This window comes from Delphinapterus leucas, chromosome X (assembly GCF_059928025.1).
Source record: "Delphinapterus leucas isolate spDelLeu-1000000601 "Yukka" chromosome X, BTC_Dleu_Yukka2, whole genome shotgun sequence".
NCBI classification, from domain to species: Eukaryota; Metazoa; Chordata; class Mammalia; order Artiodactyla; family Monodontidae; genus Delphinapterus; species Delphinapterus leucas.
The window spans coordinates 27,446,730-27,468,372 of NC_143150.1; positions in this window are offsets into that span (position 1 = coordinate 27,446,730).

Genomic DNA, 21,643 nt, shown 5'->3' on the forward strand with positions numbered 1-21,643 from the left:
GCTTCTCTTGCTGCAGAGCACAGGCTCTAGGCGCACGGGCTTCAGTAGTTGTAGCACGCGGGCTCAGTAGCTGTGGTGCACGGGCTTATTTGCTCCACCGCATGTAGGATCTTCCCGGACCAGGGCTCGAACCCATGTCCCCTGCATTGACAGGTGGATTCTTAACCACTGCACCACCAGGGAAGCCCAAGAAATAAAACATTTTTTGTAATCACAGAAAGTTCTGGGATAGCATTGCTGTGGAGTAATAGCTAACCAAGAGAAGTGATTGGAACAAAACATTTATCCTAATAGTTGTTGTTTTCCTTTGGGAAATATAAATTCTCAAAGTTTACATCTTTAAATAGTCCTTCTTTTCCTTCCCCTCGTATTATCAACATATGACTTCACCCTCACCCTGTTACTGTCTTGTCCTAGACCTTTGATAGAATTAGCAAATGTTGCAGAAACACAATCAGTTCATGAAAGGGAAGGAAACCCAAACCATTTATTATGCTTCTTTAATCCTCAAAGAAAAATTCAATTGAAGAAGATCATTGTTTTGCCTATTTTTTTTAATCTTGAGGAATTAACTAGAAGGCTGGAGGAGTGGATTTTTCCAACTCTTGCCCTCTGCCTCCTCATCTAGCAAGTGAACGACATAACCTCTAAAATCCTTGCTGCTATGATTCTTTTTTCAAAAAAAAATTTCACTATGTTTAATTTTTTTTGTATTAAGACTTTACTTTTTTAGAGCAGTTTTAGGTTCACAGCATCCTGTCCCCACACATGCATAGCTTCCCTCATTATCAACATCTACCACCAGAGTGGTACATTTATTACACTTGATTATTTTACATGGATACATAATCACCTGAAGTCTGTAGTTTACATTATGGTTCACTCTTGGTGGTGTACATACTGTGGGTTTGGAGAAATGTATAATGACATGTATCCATCATTATGGTTTCATTACACTGCCCTGAGAATCCTCTGTGCTCCATCTGTTCATTTCTCCCCTCCTTTCACCCCAGGCAAACACCTATCTTTTTACTGTCTCCATAGTTTTGTCTTTTCCAGAATGTCATATATTGACTAGTTGGAATCATAGAGTATGTAGCCTTTTCAGATTGGCCTCTTTCACGTAGTAACATGCCTTTAAATTTCTTCCATTTATGTTATGGCTTGATAGATCATTTCTTTTTAGCACTGAATAATATTCCATTGTCTGGATGTACCAAATTTCATTCATTTACCTACTGAAGGACATCTTGGTTGCTACCAACTTTTGGCAATTATGAATAAAGTTGCTATAAACATCTGTGTTCAGATTTTTGTGTGGAAATAAGTTTTCAATTCCTTTGGGTAAATACCAAGGAGTGTGATTCTTGGATCATATAGTAGGAGCATGTCTAGTTTTGTAATATACCATCAAAATGTCTTCCAAAGTGGCTATACTATTATGCATTCCCACCAGTGAGGAATGAGAGTTCCTGTTGCTCCACATCCTCACCAGCATTTGGTGTTGTCAGTGTTCTAGATTTTGGCCATTCTAATATGTATATAGTGGTATCTTGTTTTAATTTGCATCTCCCTGATGGCATATAATGTGAAGCATCTTCTCATACACTTACTTGCCATCTTTATACCTTCTCTGATAGAGTCTTTTAAAGTCTTTGGCTGATTTTAAGTGTAGTTGTTTATTTTCTTATTGTTGAGTGATTAGGTCTCAGTCTTTTCATGAGCCTGTATCTCTGGACTGTGAACTTCAGAAGTGTTTCTTGTTTCTTCTACCTTCTCAGGTGGACAGGATGACTATATCAGGCTAGAGTTGGATATTTCACTTCTCCCACAGAATTCCCTTTCCCCCAGGTCAGTTAAGTTCTGATTAATACCCTAGCAGGTTAGGTTCTGGTTAACTAGCTTCTCCTGAGGGCAGGCCTTGTTAAGAAGAATAAAGGTGCTCTGGCTTATTTCAAAATGGTTCCTTTTATTCCTCCCCCTGCCATATTTACTGTGGGAACCTGGTTGAGCTCCTAGAGATAAATATCAAAATATTGTGGGGGCCCCCATATGACTGGGTTCCCCTGGAGTTTTTAACACCCAAAGTTGTTCACTCTGAGCTCCGTCAATTCAACAATTACAGCTCAGGCTTTTCTACCCTGGCACTGGTTCCCACTGGTGTTTCTGCTAGTGAATCTCTGCTCAGGTAAGTGACAACACCCTTTATTCCCCAGTCTGTCTCTCCAGTCTTGGGGGCAGCGGTTTCTCCTCTGTACTCGCCTCTTTTACAAATCCAAGAATTGTTGATTTTTCAGTTGGTTCAGCTTTTTACTTATTGTTGGGGTGGGGCGACATCTTCTAAGCTCCTTACATGCAAAACCAGCTTTTATTATGACTTTACTTTTCCTTTTTCTGATTAATAATGCAGTTGAGTATCTTTTCATATTTTAATTGACCAGTTTTGTTTTTGATTTATGTTTGTGTCCATTTTTCTATTTAAAAAATTATTTTGTAAGTGTTAATCTGGATACTAATTTTTTTTTCAGTGATACAGATTGCGAATACATCTGTCCAGTTGTGGCACATTTTTCCTTCTTAATATTTGTCATGTCTTTTGATGAACACCATCGTGTTAACGTTAATGGAGGCAGATTCACCATTTTCTTTAGTTTTGTTGTAGCTTTAGTTAATGAAATCCTTTCCTACTCTACAGTTGTAAAGATATTTTCCTATTTTGCCATGTAAAAATTATAAAGTTTTTGACTTTTACATTTAATTTTTAAATCCATTTAGAAGAGATTTTTCTGTGAACTGTGAAGTAGGAATCCATTTTCATTTTTTAAAAATATGGATACCAATTTCCAGGGCACCAACTATTGAATAGTCCATATTTTGCTCACACATCTCAATGCTGAATCTGTCATACGTCAAATTTCCTTATAAGCTTTGGTCTAATTTGGGGCTCTTTCTTCACTTCTACTGGTTTATTTGTCTATTTTTGCACCAAAGAAGACATGATATCTGTTAGGGAAGTCTCTACAGTTCATTCATTTGTTAATTAATTTATTTATTTTTGAAGTATAGTTGATTTACAATATTATATTAGTTTCAGGTGTACAGCATAGTGATTCAGCATTTCTACAGGTTGTATTCCATTAAAAGTCATTAAAAAATAATCACATAATGGTTGATAATTCCCTCTGCTTTACAGTATATCCTTGTTGCTTATCTATTTTATGTATAGTAGTTTGTATCTCTTAATCCAGTACCCCTGTCTTGCCTGTCTCCCCTTCCCTCTACCCACTGCTAACCACTAGTTTGTTTTCTATATCTGGGAGTCTGTGTCTGAATTGCTACATACCTTCATTGGTACTATTTTTAGATTCCACATATAAGTGATATCATACAGTATTTGTCTTTCTCTGTCAGACTTATTTCACTACTCATAATATTCTCTAGGTCCATCCATATTTCTGCAGATAGCAGAATTTCATTCTTTTTTATGGCTCAGTAATAGTCCATTGTGTGTGTGTATGTGTTTACATATACACATATGTGTGTGTATATGTGTGTGTGTGTATATATATATATACACACACATATATGGCACTTCTTTATCCATTCATCTGTTGATAAGCACTTAGATTGCTTCCATATTTGGCTGTTGTAAGTAGTGCTGCTATGAACATTGGATTGTATATATCTTTTTGAATTAGTGTTTTCATTTTTCCGGATAAATACCCAGGAGTGGAATTGCTGTATCATAGGGTAGTTCTATTTTTAGGTTTTTGAGGACCCTCCATACTGTTTTCCATTCCCATCAACAGTGTAAATGTTTCCCTTTCCTCAACATCCTCACCAATATCTGTTATTTGTAGACTTTTTTTGATGATAGCCATTCTGACCAGTGTTAGGTGATACCCCACTTTGGTTTTGATTTGCATTTCTCTAATAATTAACGATGTTGAGCATCTTTTCATGTGGCTGTTAGCCATCTGTATGTCTTCTTTAGAAAAATATCTATTCAGGTCTTCTGCCCATTTTTTTTTTATTGGGTTGTTTTTTTGATATTGAGCTGTATGAGCTGTTTATATATTTTTGATATTAATCCCTTGTCAGTCTCATCATTTGCAAATATTTTCTCTCATTCTGTAGGTTGTCTTTTTGTTTTGTTTATGGTTTCCTTTGCTGTGCAAAAACTTTTAAATCTGACGGGGTCCTGTTTGTTCATTGTTGCTTTTATTTCTTTTGGTTTGGGAGACTGACCCAAGATAATATTGCTACAATTTATGTCAAAGAGCATTCTGTCTACGTTCTCTTCTAGGAGTTTTATGGGTTCAGGTCTTACATTTAGGTCTTTAAACCGTTTTGTGTTTATATTTGTATATGGTGTGAGGGAATGTTCTAATCTCATTGTTTTATATGTGGCTGTCCAGTTTTCCCAGCACCACTTGTTGAAGAGGCTATCTTTTCTCCATTGTATATTCTTGCATATTTTGTTGCAGATTAATTGACCACAGGTGCATGGGTTTATTTCTGGGCTTTCTATTCTGCTCCATTGATCTATGTGTCTGTTTTTGTACCAGTAATATTCTGTTTTGATTACTGTAGCATTATAGAATAGTCTGAAGTCTGGGAGTTTTATACTTCTGGCTTTCTTCTTTTTCTCAAGATTGCTTTGGCAATTTGGGGTCTTTTGTGGTTCCATATGAATTTTAGGATTATTTGTTCTAGTTATGTGAAAAGTGTTATGTATATTATGATAGGGATTGCATTAAATTTGTAGATTGCTTTGGGTATTACGGCAATTTTATATGGCCATTTTAACAATATTAATTCTTCCAATCAAAGAACATGGGATATCTTTCCATTTCTTTGAATCATGTTCAATTTTCTTCATCAGTGTTTTATAGTTTTCAGAAGATAGGTCTTTTGCTTCCTTGGTTAAGTTTATACCTAGGTATTTTATTCTTTTTGATGCTTTCTCTTTCTGACATTTTATTATTAGTGTATAGAAAAATGAGATTTCTATACATTAATGTTGTGTCTGAGAATTTGCTGAATTCATTCATTAGTTCTACTAGTTTTTGGATGGAGACTTTAGGGTTTTCTATATAAAGTATCATGTCATCTGCAAATAGTGAAAGTTTTACCTCTTTCCTTCAATTTTGGATACCTTTTGTTTATTTATCTTATCTGATCGCTGTGGCTAGGATTTCCTATACTGTGTTAAATAGAAGTGGCAAGAGGGGGTTTCCTTGTCTTCTTCCTAACTTTAGAGAAAAGGCTTTCAGCTTTTCACAGTTGAGTATGATGTTGACTGTGGGTTCGTCGTAAACAGCCTTTATTATGTTGAGATATGTCCCCCTATACCCACTTTGATGAGAGTTTTTATCATGAATGGCTGTTGAATTTTGTCAAATGCTTTTTCTGCATCTATTTAGATGATCATGTGAATTTTATTGTTCCCTTAGTTAATGTGGAGTATCACATTGATTTGGAATGTCGAACCATTCTTGTGACTCTGGAATAAATCCACCATCATCATGGTGTGTGATCTTTTTTATATATTGTTGGATTTGTTTTCCTACTGTTTTGTTGAGAATTTTTCCATCTATATTCATCAAAGATATTGGCCTGTCATTTTCTTTTTTTTTGGAGTGTCTTTGTCTGGTTATGGTATCAGGATAATGGTGGCCTTGTAGAATGAATTTAGGAACGTTCCATCCTCTTCAATTTTTATAATAGTTTGAGAAGGATATGTATTAATTCTTCCTTATATGTTTTATAGAATTCCCCTGTGAAGCCATCTAGTCCTGGACTTTTATTTGCTAGGAGTTTTTTTTTTTGTTTTTTTTTTTTAACAAGTTCAATTTCACTTCTTCCAATCAGTCTATTAAAATTGTCTGTTTCTTCTTGATTCAGTCTTGGCAGGTTGTATGTTTCTAGAAGTTTGTCCATTTCTTCTAGGTTGTCCAATTTGTTGACATAAAACTGTTCATAGTTTTCTCTTATGATTTTTTTGTATCTCTGTGGTATTGGTAGTTATCTCTCCTCTTTCATTTCTTATTTTGCTTATTTGGGTTCTCTCTGTTTTCTTCTTGATGAGCCTGGCTAAAGGTTTATCAATTTTGTTTACCTTTTCAAAAAAAATAGCTCTTGGTTTCATTGATCTTTCCTACTGTTTTTTAATCTCTATTTTATTTATTTCCTCTCTGATCTATATTATTTCCTTCCTTCTGCTGACTTTGAGCTTTCCTTGTTCCTCTTTTCCTAATTCTTTCAGGTGGTAGGTTTGGTTGTCTATTTGAGATTTTTCTTGTTTCTTGAGGAAGGCCTATATTGTTATAAACTTCACTCTTAGAACTGCTTTTACCGCACCCCTAGATTTTAGAGGGCTGTGTTTCCATTTTCCTTTGTCTGGAGGTATTTCCTGATTTGCTCTTTGATTTCATCATTGACTCTTTTTTTTTAAACAACAAAAACAATCTTTATTTATTTATCTTAAAATTTTATTTATTTTTGGCTGCATTGGGTCTTCATTGCTGCGTGCAGGCTTTCTCTAGTTGTGAGCGAGGGCTACTCTTCATTGTGGTGCACAGGCTTCTCATTGCAGTGGCTTCTCTTGTTGCAGAGCATGGGCTCTAGGCATGCAGGCTTCAGTAGCAGCACGCAGGCTCAGTAGTTGCGGCACACGGGCCCTAGAGAGTGCGAGCTTCAGTAGTTGTGGCACGTGGGCTCAGTAGTTGGGGTGTGCGGCTGGTGGTGCACAGGCTCAGTAATTGTGGCTTGTGGCCTCTAGAACACAGGCTCAGTAGTTGTGGCACAAGGGCTTAGCTGTTCCGTGGCATGTGGGATCTTCCCAGACCAGGGATCAAACCCATGTCCCCTGCATTGGCAGGCAGAGTCTTAACCACTGCACCACCAGAGAAGTCCATAATTGCTTTTTTAGTAGCACATTGTTTAGTATGCATGTGTTTGTGCTTTTCCCAGTTTTCTTTCTGTAGTTGATTTCTAGTTTCATACTGTTGTGGTCAGAAAAAATGCTTGGTATGATTTCTACCTTCTTAAATTTGTTGAGGCTTATTTTGTGGACTACTGTGTGATCTGTCCTGGAGAATGCTCCATGTGCACTTGGAAAGAATGTGTATTCTGTTGTTTTTTGATGTCATGACCTGTATATACCTATTAGGTTCATTTGGTCTATTGTGTCATTTAAGACCACTGTTGCCTTATTGACTATCTGTCTGGATGTTCTATCCTTTGATGTAGTGGAGTGTTAAAAGTCCCCTACTGTTATTGTATTATTGTCAATTTCTCCCTTTATGTCTGTTAGTATTTGCTTTATATTTTAGCTGCTCCTATATTGGTTACATATATGTTAAGAAGTGTAATATACTCTCATTGTACTGATCCCTTTATCATTATATAATGCCCATCTTTGTCTTTTGTTATAGTCTTTGTTTTAAAGTCTATTTTGTTTGATATGAGCATTGCTACTCCTACTTTTTTTTTAATATAAATCTATTTATTTATTTTTTGGCTGTGTTGCATCTTCGTTGCTGTGTGTGTGCTTTCTCTAGTTGCAGTGAGTGGGGGCTACTCTTCATTGCGGTGCATGGGCTTCTCATTGCAGTGGCTTCTCGTTGCAGAGCACCAGCTCTCAGCACATGGGCTTCAGTAGTTGTGGCACGCAGGCTCAGTAGTTGTGGCTCCTGGGCTCTAGAGTGCAGGCTCAGTAGTTGTGGCATATGGGCTTAGTTGCTCCACAGCATGTGGGATCTTCCCGAACCAGGGCTTGAACCCGTGTCCCCTGCATTGGCAGGCGGGTTCTTAACCACTGTGCCACCAGGGAAGTCCCTACTCCTACTTTCTTGTCATTTCTATTTACATGAAATATCTTTTTCCGTCCCCTTACTTTCAGTCTGTGTGTGTCTTAGCTCTGAAGTGAGTCTCTTGTGGACGGCACATAGATGGGTCTTGGTTTTTTGTCCAATTAGCTCTCCTATGCCTTTTGATTGAAGCACTTAGTTTATTGACATTTAAAGTAATTATTGATAGGTATATACTTATTGCCATTTTATTGTTTTCTGGTTGTTTTTGTAGTTCTTCTGTTTATTACTTCTTCATTCTTTCCTCCCTTGCAGTTTGATGGTTTTCTTTAGTATTATGCTTGTGTTCCTTTCTTTTTAATTTGTTTGTATCTATTTTAGGTTTTTGATTTGTGGTTACCATGGGGTTCATATATGTTGCCATATAATTATATCTACACATTTTAAACTGATAGCCATTTAAGTTCAGACACATTCTAAAAGATCTTTATTTTTTACTCCCCTCCCCCACATTTTGTGTTTTTGATGTCATATTTTACATCTTCATGTTTATCTCTTAACTGTTGTAGTTATAATTGTTTTTACAATTTGTCTTTTAATCTTTGTAGTTGCTTATTTAAGAGGTTGATCCTCAGTCCTTACTATATATTTGCCTTTTCTAGTGGGATTTTTCCCTTTCCTATAGATTCTTACTTCTTTTCCACTTAGAGAAGATCTTTTAGCATTTCCTTTAGGGTAGGTTTAGTATTGATCAACTGTCTCAGTTTTTGCTTCTCTGAGAAGTTCTTTACCTGTCCTTTGATTCTAAATGATAGTCTTGCTCTGTAGAGTATCCAAGGTTGCACATTTTCTCTTTCAGCACTTTGAATATATCATGCCACTCACTTCTGGCCTGCGAAGTTTCTGCAGAAAAATCAGCTCATAACTTTATGGGGGTTCCCTTGTATGTGGCTCTTTGTTTTTCTCTTGCTGCCTTTACAATTCTCCCTTTATCTTTAATTTTTGCCATTTTCATTATGATATGTCTTTTTGTGGGTCTGTTTGGGTTCATCTTGTTTGGGACCCTCTCTGCTTTTTGTACCTGGATATCTGTTTCCTTCTTCACATTTGGGAAGTTTTCAGTCATAATTTCCTCAAATACATTTTCAGCCCCCTTCTTTCTCTCTCTCATCCTTCTGAGACCCATATAATGTGAATGTTGTTATGATTATTGTTGTTCTAGAGATCTCTTAAGCTGTTCTCATTTCTTAAATTTGTTTTTCTTGTTGCTGTTCTGATTAGGTGATTTCCATTATTCTATCTTCCAGATCACTTACGTATTCTTCTGTATCATTTAGTCTTCTATTCATCCCTTCGTGTGTGTGTTTTTTTTTTTCACTTATTGAATTCTTCACTTCTGATTGGAACTTTTTTATATTCTAGTTCCCTGTAAAAATTTTCACTGTGTTCATCTATTTCCTAATTCAGTTAACATTCTTATTACTAATGTTTTGAATACTTTAGTCTGGTAAGTTACTTGTTTCATTATTTCGTTTTTCAAGGTTTTTCTCTTGCTCTTTCATTTGAGACCAATTCCTCTGCTTTTTCATTGGCTTAACTTTCTCTGCTTCTTTGAATTTAGGTGAAACAGTTACCTGTTGTGGTCTTGAAGGGTCTCTGTCATGTGGGTGTGTTTCTATACAGACTGAGCTTTTCCAATGCCTTTAGTGGGAGAGCCAGATTTGATGTAAATACAAGTAATGTCTTTTCTCAGGGTGCGCTGGCAGGTATCACCATGTCAGGGGGTGAGGCTGGAGATGAAAGTGTAGAGCTGTTGTCATGTGTGAGGTGGGACTTCCCCTTTGTTCAGTGATTGTCACCACCCGATTGGGGCTGGGTCTGATCCCAAGTTGCTGGAGCAGAAGCCCTGAGGGTCAGACTCAAGCTGGCTCTCTTCCCTTTAAGTGTGTGTTTTACCCTTTCCCCACACCAGGACCCTTGCCCCAGAGAGGGGGAATGCTGAGGCAAGGGTGCTCCATGTGGTCTCTCAGCTCATGTCAGCTGCAGACAGACGTCTGAGCTGTCTGTCATGCACTACCTTGCAGTCTCCAGCATTTGTTTCCCTCGCTACACTCAGATGCAGCTTCAGGTGCAAGTCCCCTTTGTTCCTCACAGCCAGTCACTGCACCCAGCCTCCACTACCCCCAACCTGTTGTGGAGCCACACGACAGGGCAGCTGGGGTCTGCATGGACTCTCAGCATATGTCGGGGTGTGAGTTGTGGTGAAGCGGCCGTCAGAGTTGTAAGATGCTCCTGAAGTGCTGCTTGAGTAAGTGCCAGCTTACTCAAGCTAGCTAGCTTACCCCACCTAGCTCCACCCCAAGACTGTGTTGCCTCTGCGTCCCACAGCCAAGTTTCACACTGGTTATGGCAGCCCTAGATTCAGTGCTGGACTGTGAACTAGAGTAAGCAGGGCTGGAGTGTTTCCTCGGCTTGGTTGAGGCAGTCGCAAAAAACCTGGCAGCATCTAGAGCAGACGTCTATCTACCCTGCCTCAGGGGTTACCCAGCACACACATGCTCCTCATGAGCTGAGTCCAGACTTCCCACAGCTTCCTGTTAGTCCCAGTGGCCCAGCCAGCCAAGGGGGCTTGTTTCCCCTGTGTAGGACCTCAGGACTGAGGTGCCCAATCTGTGGCTCTCACCATTCCCTCTCCAGGGTAAGGTCTCTACCCATGTATTCTCCCTTTTCCTCTGAGAGTCCCCTCCCAGCGGCATACATCCCAACCTGATCGCTTTTATTCCCTACCTACCAGATAATGTGTAGATCTTTCTTACAGCCCTTGTTGTTCTGCCAGTTTCCAGTTAGTTTTCAATGAAAATTGTTCCACTTATATATATATATATATTTTTTTTTTTTTTTTTTTTTTTTTTTTTGCGGTACGCGGGCCTCTCACTGTTGTGGCCCTTCCTGTTGTGGAGCACAGGCTCTGAACGTGCAGGCTCGGCGGCCATGGCTCACGGGCCCAGCCGCTCTATGGTATGTGGGATCCTCCCGGACAGGGGCACGAACCCGTGTCCCCTGCATCGGCAGGCAGACTCTCAACCACTGTGCCACCAGGGAAGCCCTTAGATATATTTTTATGTGTTTGTGAGGGGAGGCAAGTTACATGTCCTCCCTCTCCACCATCTTGATCAATCTCTGCTGCTATGATTCTTAACATATGAAGCTCAATGACTATTATATGGGGAGGGCAAAGAAGTATTATTTACTGAGTAAGAGGTAGAACTAATGATTTCTGAGAAGTCTTCCAACTCTAAGATTCTAAGAGGAACTTCTAGTTTTTCCCATCATTTAAATTCTGTTTTGGGATCTTTGTGTCTCTTGAATCTGATTTTTTTAATCTAAAAATTAAAAATAAACAATTCCAAGTTGGAATTTTGGGAATATAGTCAAATAATTTCTGAAGCCTGCTCTTTAAAGAATGAATGATGATGGCTTTTATGGCCACAGATTTTAATTTGAACTATAAAAAATAAAAGGAACTATTAGAGAAAGAGAGAGAGGGTGAGAGAAACCAAAAGGAGTTTATATGAGAATTCATAATAAATGCATGTTAAATCTAAGGCTATGTCTCCATAAACACAATTGTTTGTTGGAGATGTTACAGCAAGGGATAGGAGAATGGGGAAGATAAAACCAATGATCACAATTGTGAGGTTGAAGGCTTTAGAAATGGCCTCTGAGCAGAGCATCCACCTGAAAATAGGAGCATTTAACTGGCCCTTAGGATAGAGAACATGTCATATTTCACTTCTCATGACAGGGAATAATAAAGATGATATAACATTTAAAAAATTCCCAAGTAGTGGTGTAGGGGCTGAATTTATGATCAAGCAACCCATGAAGGCTGATTGGAAAATCTTCCTTGTACTACTATATCTACAAGCATCTCCAATAGAGTGGAAATAGTACTAACTATGGGGCAAAGAACCTAGATTCCATACACAGTTTTGCCACTAACTAAATGATCGACCTTGGTCTGGTCACTTCCCTTCTTTGGACTAATTTAACCCATATGTAAAAGGATGGTTTTCAATTTATGGACCAGATGATCTTTAAAATTCCTTCTACTATTATCGTTATTTGTTGAGCAACACCATGACAATAATGACAATAGCTGCCATCTGTTGCATGCTTACTATATATTATGAACTGTTCCAAATGGCTTAATATGAATTTAGTGCTCATTTAGTGCTCACAACACAGTGAGATAGGAGCTGTTATAACCACTATTGTTTTGGCAAAAATCTGAGAGCTCAGAGATATTAGATAACTTGTCCAAATTTACCAGCTGAAAGAGCCAGGATTTCAACTCCAAGCTGTATGATTGCATAGATCATGTTTTTAAGCAGTACATTGGCTTTCCCAGTTAGTATGTGCCAGTAATGTAAACTGCAGTACGTAGTACATACTGAATCCATAAGGAAAATACCATTTGTTTGTATTTTCTCCTTATTTATGGAGTCGCTCCAAAACCTTCCAAAACTTTAAGGGTCTTTGATACCACAATTACTATTTACTATTTTCTTTCTTTGGTGGAAGGCCCTGTGCTAGGTGCTTTACATTAATTTTCATTCTCACACAACCCTATGAAATTGGGACTATTACTGTCCCCCTTCCATAGATGAAAATACTGAGGTACCACATTTGGTGATCTAATTGAGTTCACACAGATGAGGACTGATAGGTAAATTCAAACCCAGCTTTACCTGAATTCAAACAAAACTCCTTTCTACTGCTTTCAGATTCTGTATTCTCAGACTTGAATGTAGGGATTGAAAGAGAAGAATCTCTCCAAGACATACATGCACGTACACACACACACACACACACACACACACACACACACACACACACACACACACACACACACCAACGTATGCCTCACGCAGCTATTTGGAGGATGTCACAGTGCTTGAAATTCTAAAACATCTGGCACTGAAGCCAACAGGAAATGAGGATGGATGGGAAAAACCATATTTTGGATCACTGAGTGGGTTTATGTTGCCCCCACAGCACTGTGTACTCTTTAATATGGTTGATTGTTTTTCTGCTTGCAAAGCTATAGAACAGTTGGTGCATATTTGCCTAACAACTTTGGCTTCTCATGAAGAATTAATCATTTTTGTCAGTGTCTGTCAGTTGAAATCAAGTCTTGTTCCCACCTAGTGGGAGAACCTAGCACATCAAACAGTTAGGGAACAGAGACAAAAAAGTATAAGGAAATATCAAATGCCTTTAGGTTATATTGGGAAAAGAATAGAGTCCTAGTAAGAAATGAGGCACGTTAGTACTAGTAAGAGGACTAAACAAGTCTTAGTAAGAACAGGGTCCTAAAAATAGTGTTAGTAAGAAATGAGAGACTCCAACAACTTCCCTGCAAAGCAACTACGTAATCTTAAAATGCAGTCGAACTCCTGAGATGTTTCTTTGAGATAAAATTATCTACTTTAGACAGAACAGAGGTGCTAGGGTAATGAGGGATGCATTAAATAGATTTCTATTAATTGAATCCTATTTTCTCACAAATATATATATACAAAACTAATTATTTATCTGAAGGCAACACGGAATATATCTTTATATTTATATCTATATATGTCAATAAACTAAAAATCTTGGTTTAAAGAAGTAATGACATTTTCATCAAGATATTAGTGCTCCAGTGATTTTGTACTTGCATTTTATCAATTATGAATTTTTGATCAACCTAAATACCCTCACCTGCTTCTCCCCAGACTGTTAGAATTCCTCTATTGCCTGATATCAAATGTAGTTTGCAGAGGCTTCCATCAACTGGAAGTATACACAATGTCTCCTAGTCCAATGACCACATTCACCTTCACAAGTAGACTTTTCATCTCTCTTAGGACAGTTGTTCTGCTATAGAGTCCATAATTTTGTGTAATAACCAAGTATACTCCTTTATCATGGTTGCAAGCCCAAATTGCAACTATGCTTGCTTTCAATAAAGGATCTCATACTTTAGAGCCCTATCCCTAAGAATTAGGTTGCATTAAGGCAAAGTTAGCATAAGACAAAGAAATGCAAATATGAGGTGTTTTGGAGGCTTGCTCCATTGTAGAGAGCCTTAGAGCATATTGACCTATGAAGGCAGGTGCCTACCCCTTGGATATGTAGATCTGGCCCTTCCTTATAGATCAGTAGCTAAATCCTTTTGCAAAATTATGGTTGATAGTAGAAAATTGGTTGGGGGAAGGAGGGGCAGACATTTTAAATCCAAAACTAAATCCTGCCAGATTTTAGTGAAAAATTAGTCAGGTTCATAGACCCTTAAAGCTGAAAGGGACATTTAGAACCAGTTTAATTTTTTCCTCTATAGGTGATGAAAATGAAGGTCATAAAGGAGAAATGACTTGACCAAGGCCACAACAGCTCATTAGTGGTAGAACTGGGACTTCTACCACTAAATGAGGTTGCCACTGTGCAGACCAGATATACTAAATTTCAAATTACTGATATACTAAATTTCAAACTACAGATGAAATATCAAGTATACTTATAGATTGGGAAGATGTTCCGACCACAGAAACTTCACATTGTTGACTTTATTTTAAGAAAAATTCCATGGGCCAGAGGCCACTGAGACTTTTTCTGTACTGTATTCACAGAGAACGAATTAAGTTGCAGTAGAAGTGATTTAAGTGGTAGGTTTTCATTTCACAGTTGAACACAGCAAAGGCAAAGACCGTTTGGTGCCTTTTTCAATGTCTGCCAAAAAGTTAGTTCGTGTCTCAAATACTGATTCTTTCACTGATGTGCACAAAGAACTTAGCCCCCAAGGAAGCCTGTGGAATTGGTTGAATGCCAGAGTGGTTTATTTCTTTGGTGAAATGGACCTGTTCTTATACTTTTAAATATCGTTTGATTTCATTTTTCTTTCCAAAATCAGTTTGTTCCTAATGGATGAACTGCTAAAGCTTGGGTTTTAATTTTGTTCCTGTTCTCTATATAGTCTCTTTTTAAAAATTCTTTTGCGTATAAATACTTAATTCCTAAACACCAATTTAGGAAATACATTTAAACTTGCCTAAAATTAGTGAACTGAGAAGATTTCTAGATGGGATAGGATTGAAGAAAAATAGTGTTATAAAAGGGGTTGTCCTTTGATTTCCCTCTTTTCTAATCTCAAGCACGAAAACATCAGTAAAAAGTCAATCTGAACAAGATCTCCATTAAAACCTTGGAGCTTAGCTCTCTCTGATCTGATCTCCAAAACACTGTAAATAGTTTCAGCTGAAAGTACACTCATGCAGAGAAGGGGAACTGCAGAGACACAACAACTAGGGATATAAAAAGAAACAGGTTACTCATCTTAGGAGTATGACCATTCAGGTGCATTTTAGACATTAAATTTTTGAGACCCTGTTTGATAAATACCTCTTAAAGTCTGAATAATTCCCCAATTTTATTTTTAAATCCTCTCACAATTAGAAACTTGAATCACATGAAATGGAAGTTTACTTTAGGGAATCCATAGATAGTGCAGTCTGATTTTGGTTCATGGAATGTCAATAATATGTAGCCTTTTGCTCTAATGTAAACAGTTTCATCAAGTTTAAAATAAAGTAATTCACAGTTTCATACTTCATTTTTTAAAAAACCAACAAAAACAAAGCTCAGGCTGAGAATAGAGCAAATCATCTCTACAGTTCATACTGGACTGGGTTTTAGAGTTGGTTCAAAATTCCTTATTCTTAACAATTAGCTTATCTTATGCAATTAAGGGTTCCAGAATAGAACAGTGCTCACATATATAAGGCAGGCTTGTAATCCCTACCATCCTCATGCAGTGGTATGATAGCTGGTCCCCATTCCCAAGAAGTCAATGGGGAGCCCAGAAACTATCAAGTCTGTACATTAGAAGATCACAAAAGTGGCTTAAGTGAAAACATAGAGACCAGCTTCCCACTGAAGTGGGCACAGAGCTGACTTACTCAGTCTAAAGAGAGAAATTAGGCTAAACAAAACCAAATAAAATTGCACTGGACTTAAAAACCTACAAACAGTGCCATCCCTTGCTAATATTCTCTACTATCATTCTGTTTCATATTGAAGCATTTGTTTTAACTACAGAACAGTATACCATTTGCGAATACAGCCTTAAGAACACTTTTGCTCTGTCCAGCCTTGTAAAGAAGAGAATTCAGGCAATCATCTAGATTATTTATGGTATAAAATAGACCTTTTTGCCTTAAATATTGAAATAGTCAAGGTCAATGCCGTTCACCTAATTTTTCTGGAGAAGTTGCTGGTGTAGAAATAAAGTCTTATACAGTAAAGAGTTTATAAAACCATCAGTTTCAATCAAAAGCTTTTATGATCTATTCAAGACAATTTTAAAGAATATCCTTCCTATAAAAACACCTGCAATGTACTTTGGAAATTAATGTTAGAAAGTAGAGATTTCAGGAAATCCCAGCTGCAATATGAGGTGATTCAGTGTGTTTCAGCAAGGCAAAATGGAAAATCTAGATTTTAAAAGAGGTATTGATGCCATAGATGACTACATTTAAGGCAAGAATACAATTATAGCACCCATTCATTTAAGGAAAATTTTAATTCAAATGCTTCACCCAAACTTGTCTGCACTCCTCCTCTCCCTCTTGAAATTACATTTATGAGCTTTGGACTTGAATCTCAGATCAGTTTGCTTTTCATTTCCTAACATATGGTAAGCATTCAAGAAATGTTTGTTGACCTGAAGTGCAATTTAAGGAAATTTTCAAACAGCTTTATATGTGAAATGAATGAGGCTTTAGGAATTTAATTGTTGTGTATAAGTCAAATGTGTTGATGCATTTATATCTGCACAGCAATTGCAAATAACTACTCAATCCAACAAATGAAAGTTAACCAGTAAGGCCTTGACAGCTCCAAGGATATAGGCATCAATAATATGTTTCAGCATATTAGCACTAACCCATTTTAAGCCAGTCCAATCTAAATTGTAGGAAAGGGCTTCCCTGGTGGCGTGGTGGTTGGGAGTCCGCCTGCCGGTGCAGGGGACACGGGTTCGTGCCCCGGTCTGGGAGGATCCCACATGCCGCGGAGCGGCTGGGCCCGTGGGCTATGGCCGCTGAGCCTGCGCGTCCGGAGCCTGTGCTCCGCAACGGGATAGGCCACAACAGTGAGAGGCCCGCGTACCGCAAACAAATAATAATAATTAAAAAAAATAAAAATAAATAAATTGTAGGAAAAACAAGTTAGGGTGTTCATAATTACTGTAGAAGGCTATTCTCTGACTTCAGATGAGCAGGAACAAAGACAATCTTTCATGGAGAGTGGACAGCTAATTATGACTGAAATAATCCACAGAGCTATACTTGCACCACTAAGATATGAGTAATTGCTCTCAGAAAAAGCTTTGGTAGCAGATAGACATACATAAAGGTACCCACTGCCTGTAGGTTGAAATGGTTGAGAGGGTAGTGCATGAACCTAGCTGTGTTAGTATATATTAAGTCTGGCAACATACAGTAGAAACCTAAAACAGAGTGGCTTAAGTATGACACAGAGTTATTCATCATGGAGAAAAAGTGCTGAGGTTGGTAGTTAAGGGCTGGTACAGCAGTTCCATGGTTATCAAAGACCCAGACTAGTCTAGCTATTTGATATTTGATTCCTATTGTATGGCCTTCATCATTACAGTTCAAGATAGCTACTGGTGCTCTAGTCATCATCTACATGTTTAAAGCAGCAGGATGAAGGAAGAAAGGAAGAGAACCATGTGCCCCATTGCTTATAAAGAGACCTCTGGAAGCCCCAGGTAACACTTCCATTTACCCTTCACTGGTGAGAACTTAGTCCTACGCCACCTTCAAGTGTGAGAAAGGCTGGGAAACATGGTCTTTTAAGTGGATGTCAGTGTGTCCCTCTAAAAACAATATTAATTTAAATGGAATAGGAGAATGCATAATTAATTGGTAGATAATTAGAAATCTCTAAGATGCCTACTTTGGGGACAATGAACAATTTAAAGAACAACGAACAAGTTAAAGTTTTCAGGTAGGAACCAATTAGTTCTTTTTAAAAAAATGTTCCTCAGAGCTTCAACGGGTTTAATAGTTTGGCATCTTTTGCTGATCACAAGATATATCTATATCTCCTATTGACAACACATCTATTAATAGTTTTCCTGTTTCCAAGAGAGTGAAATATCATATTGCTTAGGGAGAGTTGAATACGTGTCACTATTTCCAGTAGGGAAGAGTTCTGAATAAAGTGGGCTTGTGTCTTGACTCCTGATGTCACCATAAGTGTTTCTTAACAATTTTACATATCTGTCCACCCTAGAGCATGATTCCTGAGGATAATACAGCTTATTTCCAGAATAATTTATATATATATAAATTATTGGAAAAATAAGCATCTTCTCTAAGTAAGAGAAATGATTATCCTAGCTAGAGGGAGGGAAAGTTGAGAAAATAGTGACTATATAACATAGAGCTGTTTTCCAAATAACTGCCTTCTGCTTCGCTTTACATTTTTCCTCCTCAGCATTTCTTCTTTGTCACAGCCACTTTCTCCAGGCTTCCGCAGGGCTTGGCCCTTTCTATTTTAGTGCTAAGAGAAACAAGAGCAGTGGAGTGCAATACATGGCATATTTGGAAAGGTGGTAAATATTTAATAGATGATATGGTAAATAATGTATATAATTTAGCAAGAAACAATGTAAATATTTCATGGACTGCAGTGCAGCTGTTAGGTTGGAATTAAACCTGGAGTCTGGAGAAAAGCAGTGGTTCAAGATGTCCTTTTCTGATAAGAGCACTTACTGTCTCTAGTCCACAACCTGGAATGAGTGCTTGGCGCTTAAGGTATAGCTACGTCTTTGATACTCTCTAATAGTGACAAGGAAGGGTGATGTGGATAATTCAAAATAGTGAGTAATCCAAATTGGAGTGAAATTTTGGATTTTTGAAAAGTGGCTTCCTTTCCTTAGTTCATTATTCTTAGGATAATGTTAAAAAGAAGTTCTTATCCTCTCATGGACTCATGGACTAGAGAAAGCTGTCCCATGAAGAAGGATTTGCCTCATATAATTAATTCACTGTTAGAAAATGCAGGGGTAGCTGTGCAGTCCTTTCTTCTCTCTGAACTCCCTTGGGAATCAAACAGTCCCTATGGGGAACTCATGTGCCTCTCTGATCTGCTTTGAAAATTGGGGGGGGAACTAAGCAAAATCCAGGAGTGGGGCTATCACAAGGTCCAAGCTGAAAATATAGTTGTTTACATATTTTCAGTCTTCTGCTGGATATAGGTTATGTCCACAGCACTGTAATAGATGTGATAGAAAATATAAACTCTATATAAGAAATGTTCTCTTAACTAAGAAAGTTACAATTGGAGAGATGTCAATGCATAAGAAAAAAGTCAGTAAAGAGTCCACCAAAGAACTGTTAAAACTAATAAATGAATTCAGTAAAATTACAGGTTACAAAATCAATATACAGAAATCTGTTGCATTTCTATACACTAACAATGAACTATCAAAAAGGAAATTAAGAATACAAGCCTATTTACAATTGCATCAAAAAGAATAAAATTTCTAGGGATAAACTTAACCAAGGAGGTGAAAGACCTATACACCGAAAACCATAAGACGTTGATGAAAGAAATTGAAGAAGACACAAATAATGGAAAGATATTCTGTGCTCGTGGATTAGAAGGGTTAATGTTAAAATGTCCACGCTACCCAAAAAATATACACATTCAATACAATCCTTATCAAAATTCCAATGGCATTTTTCACAGAAATAGAACAAACAATTTTAGGATTGTTTTTATGGAACCACAAAAGTCCCCAAATAGCCAAAGCCATCTTGAGAAAGAAGAACAAAGCTGCAGGTATTACTTACTAGTCCTGACTTCTGTATAACACGAAGCTATACTACTCAAAACAGTATGGGACTGGCACTGAAAAAAGACACATGGATCAGTGGAACAGAATAGGAAACCCCCAAATCCACTCATATTTGGTCAATTAATTTATGACAAAGGAACAAAGAATATACAATGGGAAAAGGAGAGTGTCTTCAGTAAATGGTGTTGGGAAAACTGGACAGCCACATGCAAAAGAATGAAACTGGACCACTACTTTATACCATACACAAAAATTAACTCAAAATGGATTAAAGACTCAAATGTAAGACCTGATACCATAAAACTCCTAGGGGAAAACATAGGCCTCAAGCTTCTTAACATCAGTCTTGGCAATGGTTATGTTTTGGATTTGACACTAAAAACAAAGGCATCAAAAGCAAACATGAACAAGTGGGACTGCATCAAACCAAAGAGCTTCTGTACAGCAAAGGAAACCATTGACAAAATGAAAAGGCAGCCTAATGAATGAAAGAAAATATTTGTAAATCATGTATCTGATAAGGGGTTAATATTCCAAATGTATAAAGAACTCATATAACTCAATAGCAAAAAGACAAACATCCTGATTAAAAATGGGCAGTGGATGTGAATACACATTTTTCCAGGGAAGACATAGAGATGGCCAACAGATACATGAAAAGATGTTCAACATCACTAATCAGGGAAATGCAAATCAAAGCCACAATGGGATATTACCTCATACCTGTTAGAATGGCAATTTTCAAAAAGACAAGAAATAACGTGTTGATGAGGATATGGAGAAAAGGGAAGCCTTGTGCACTGTTGTGGGATTGTAAATTGGTGCAGCCACTATGCAAAATAGTATTGGGGGGGTCCTCAAAAATTAAAAATAGAACTACCGTATGATCCAGCAATTCCACTTCTGGGTAATTACCTGAAGAAAATGAAAGCACTAACTTGAAAACATATATGCACCCCCATGTTCAGTGCAGCATTATTTATAATAGCCAAGATATGGAAACAACCTAAGTGTCCTAGGTGAAGTCCTAGAAGTGGGATTGATAGTTTGACTGATACACACATGTATATTTTTGATAGATAGAATGTGGAGCCATATGTATGAGTGCTTACTTCCCCACAGCATCACTAACAGAATGAGTTGTCACACATTTTTACTTTTTTTAATTTTAGAAGCGTTTTCTACTTACAGAAAAAAAATTTAAAGATAGTACACAGAATTCCCATCAACTCCACATCCAGTTTCCCTGATTATTAACATCTCACTTACAATCAATTTCTTAGAATTAATGAACAATATTGAAACATTATTATTAACTAATGTCCACATTTTATTCAAATGTCATTAGTTTTTACCTAACGTCTATTTTTCTATTCCAGGATCCCATCCATGATAATACAGTACATTTAGTCATCATGCCATTCAGGCTCCTCTAGACTGTGACAGTTTCTCAGACTTTGCTTGTTTTTGATGATCTTGACAGTTTTGAAGAGTACTGGTCAAATATTTTATAGACTGTACCTCTGTTGGGATTTTCTGATAATTTTCTCCTGCTTAGATTGGGGCAATAGTATTTGGGCAGGAAGACCACAGAGGTAAGGGGCCTTCTTATCACATCATATCAATAGAAATGCTATCAACATGATTTATGACTATTGATATTGAACTTGATCACCTGGCTGAGGTAGTGTTTATCAGTTTTCCCTACTATAAAGTTACTCTTTTTTCTCCTTTTCCATACTGTATTGTTTAGAAGCCTGTAACTATGCATAGATCACACTTACGGAGTGGGGAGTTATGCTTCAGTTCCTTAAAGGCAAAGTACCTGCATAAATTACTCGAACTTCTTCTGCACATGAGATTTTTCTGTTTTCCCTTATTTATTTATTTGCTCTCTCTC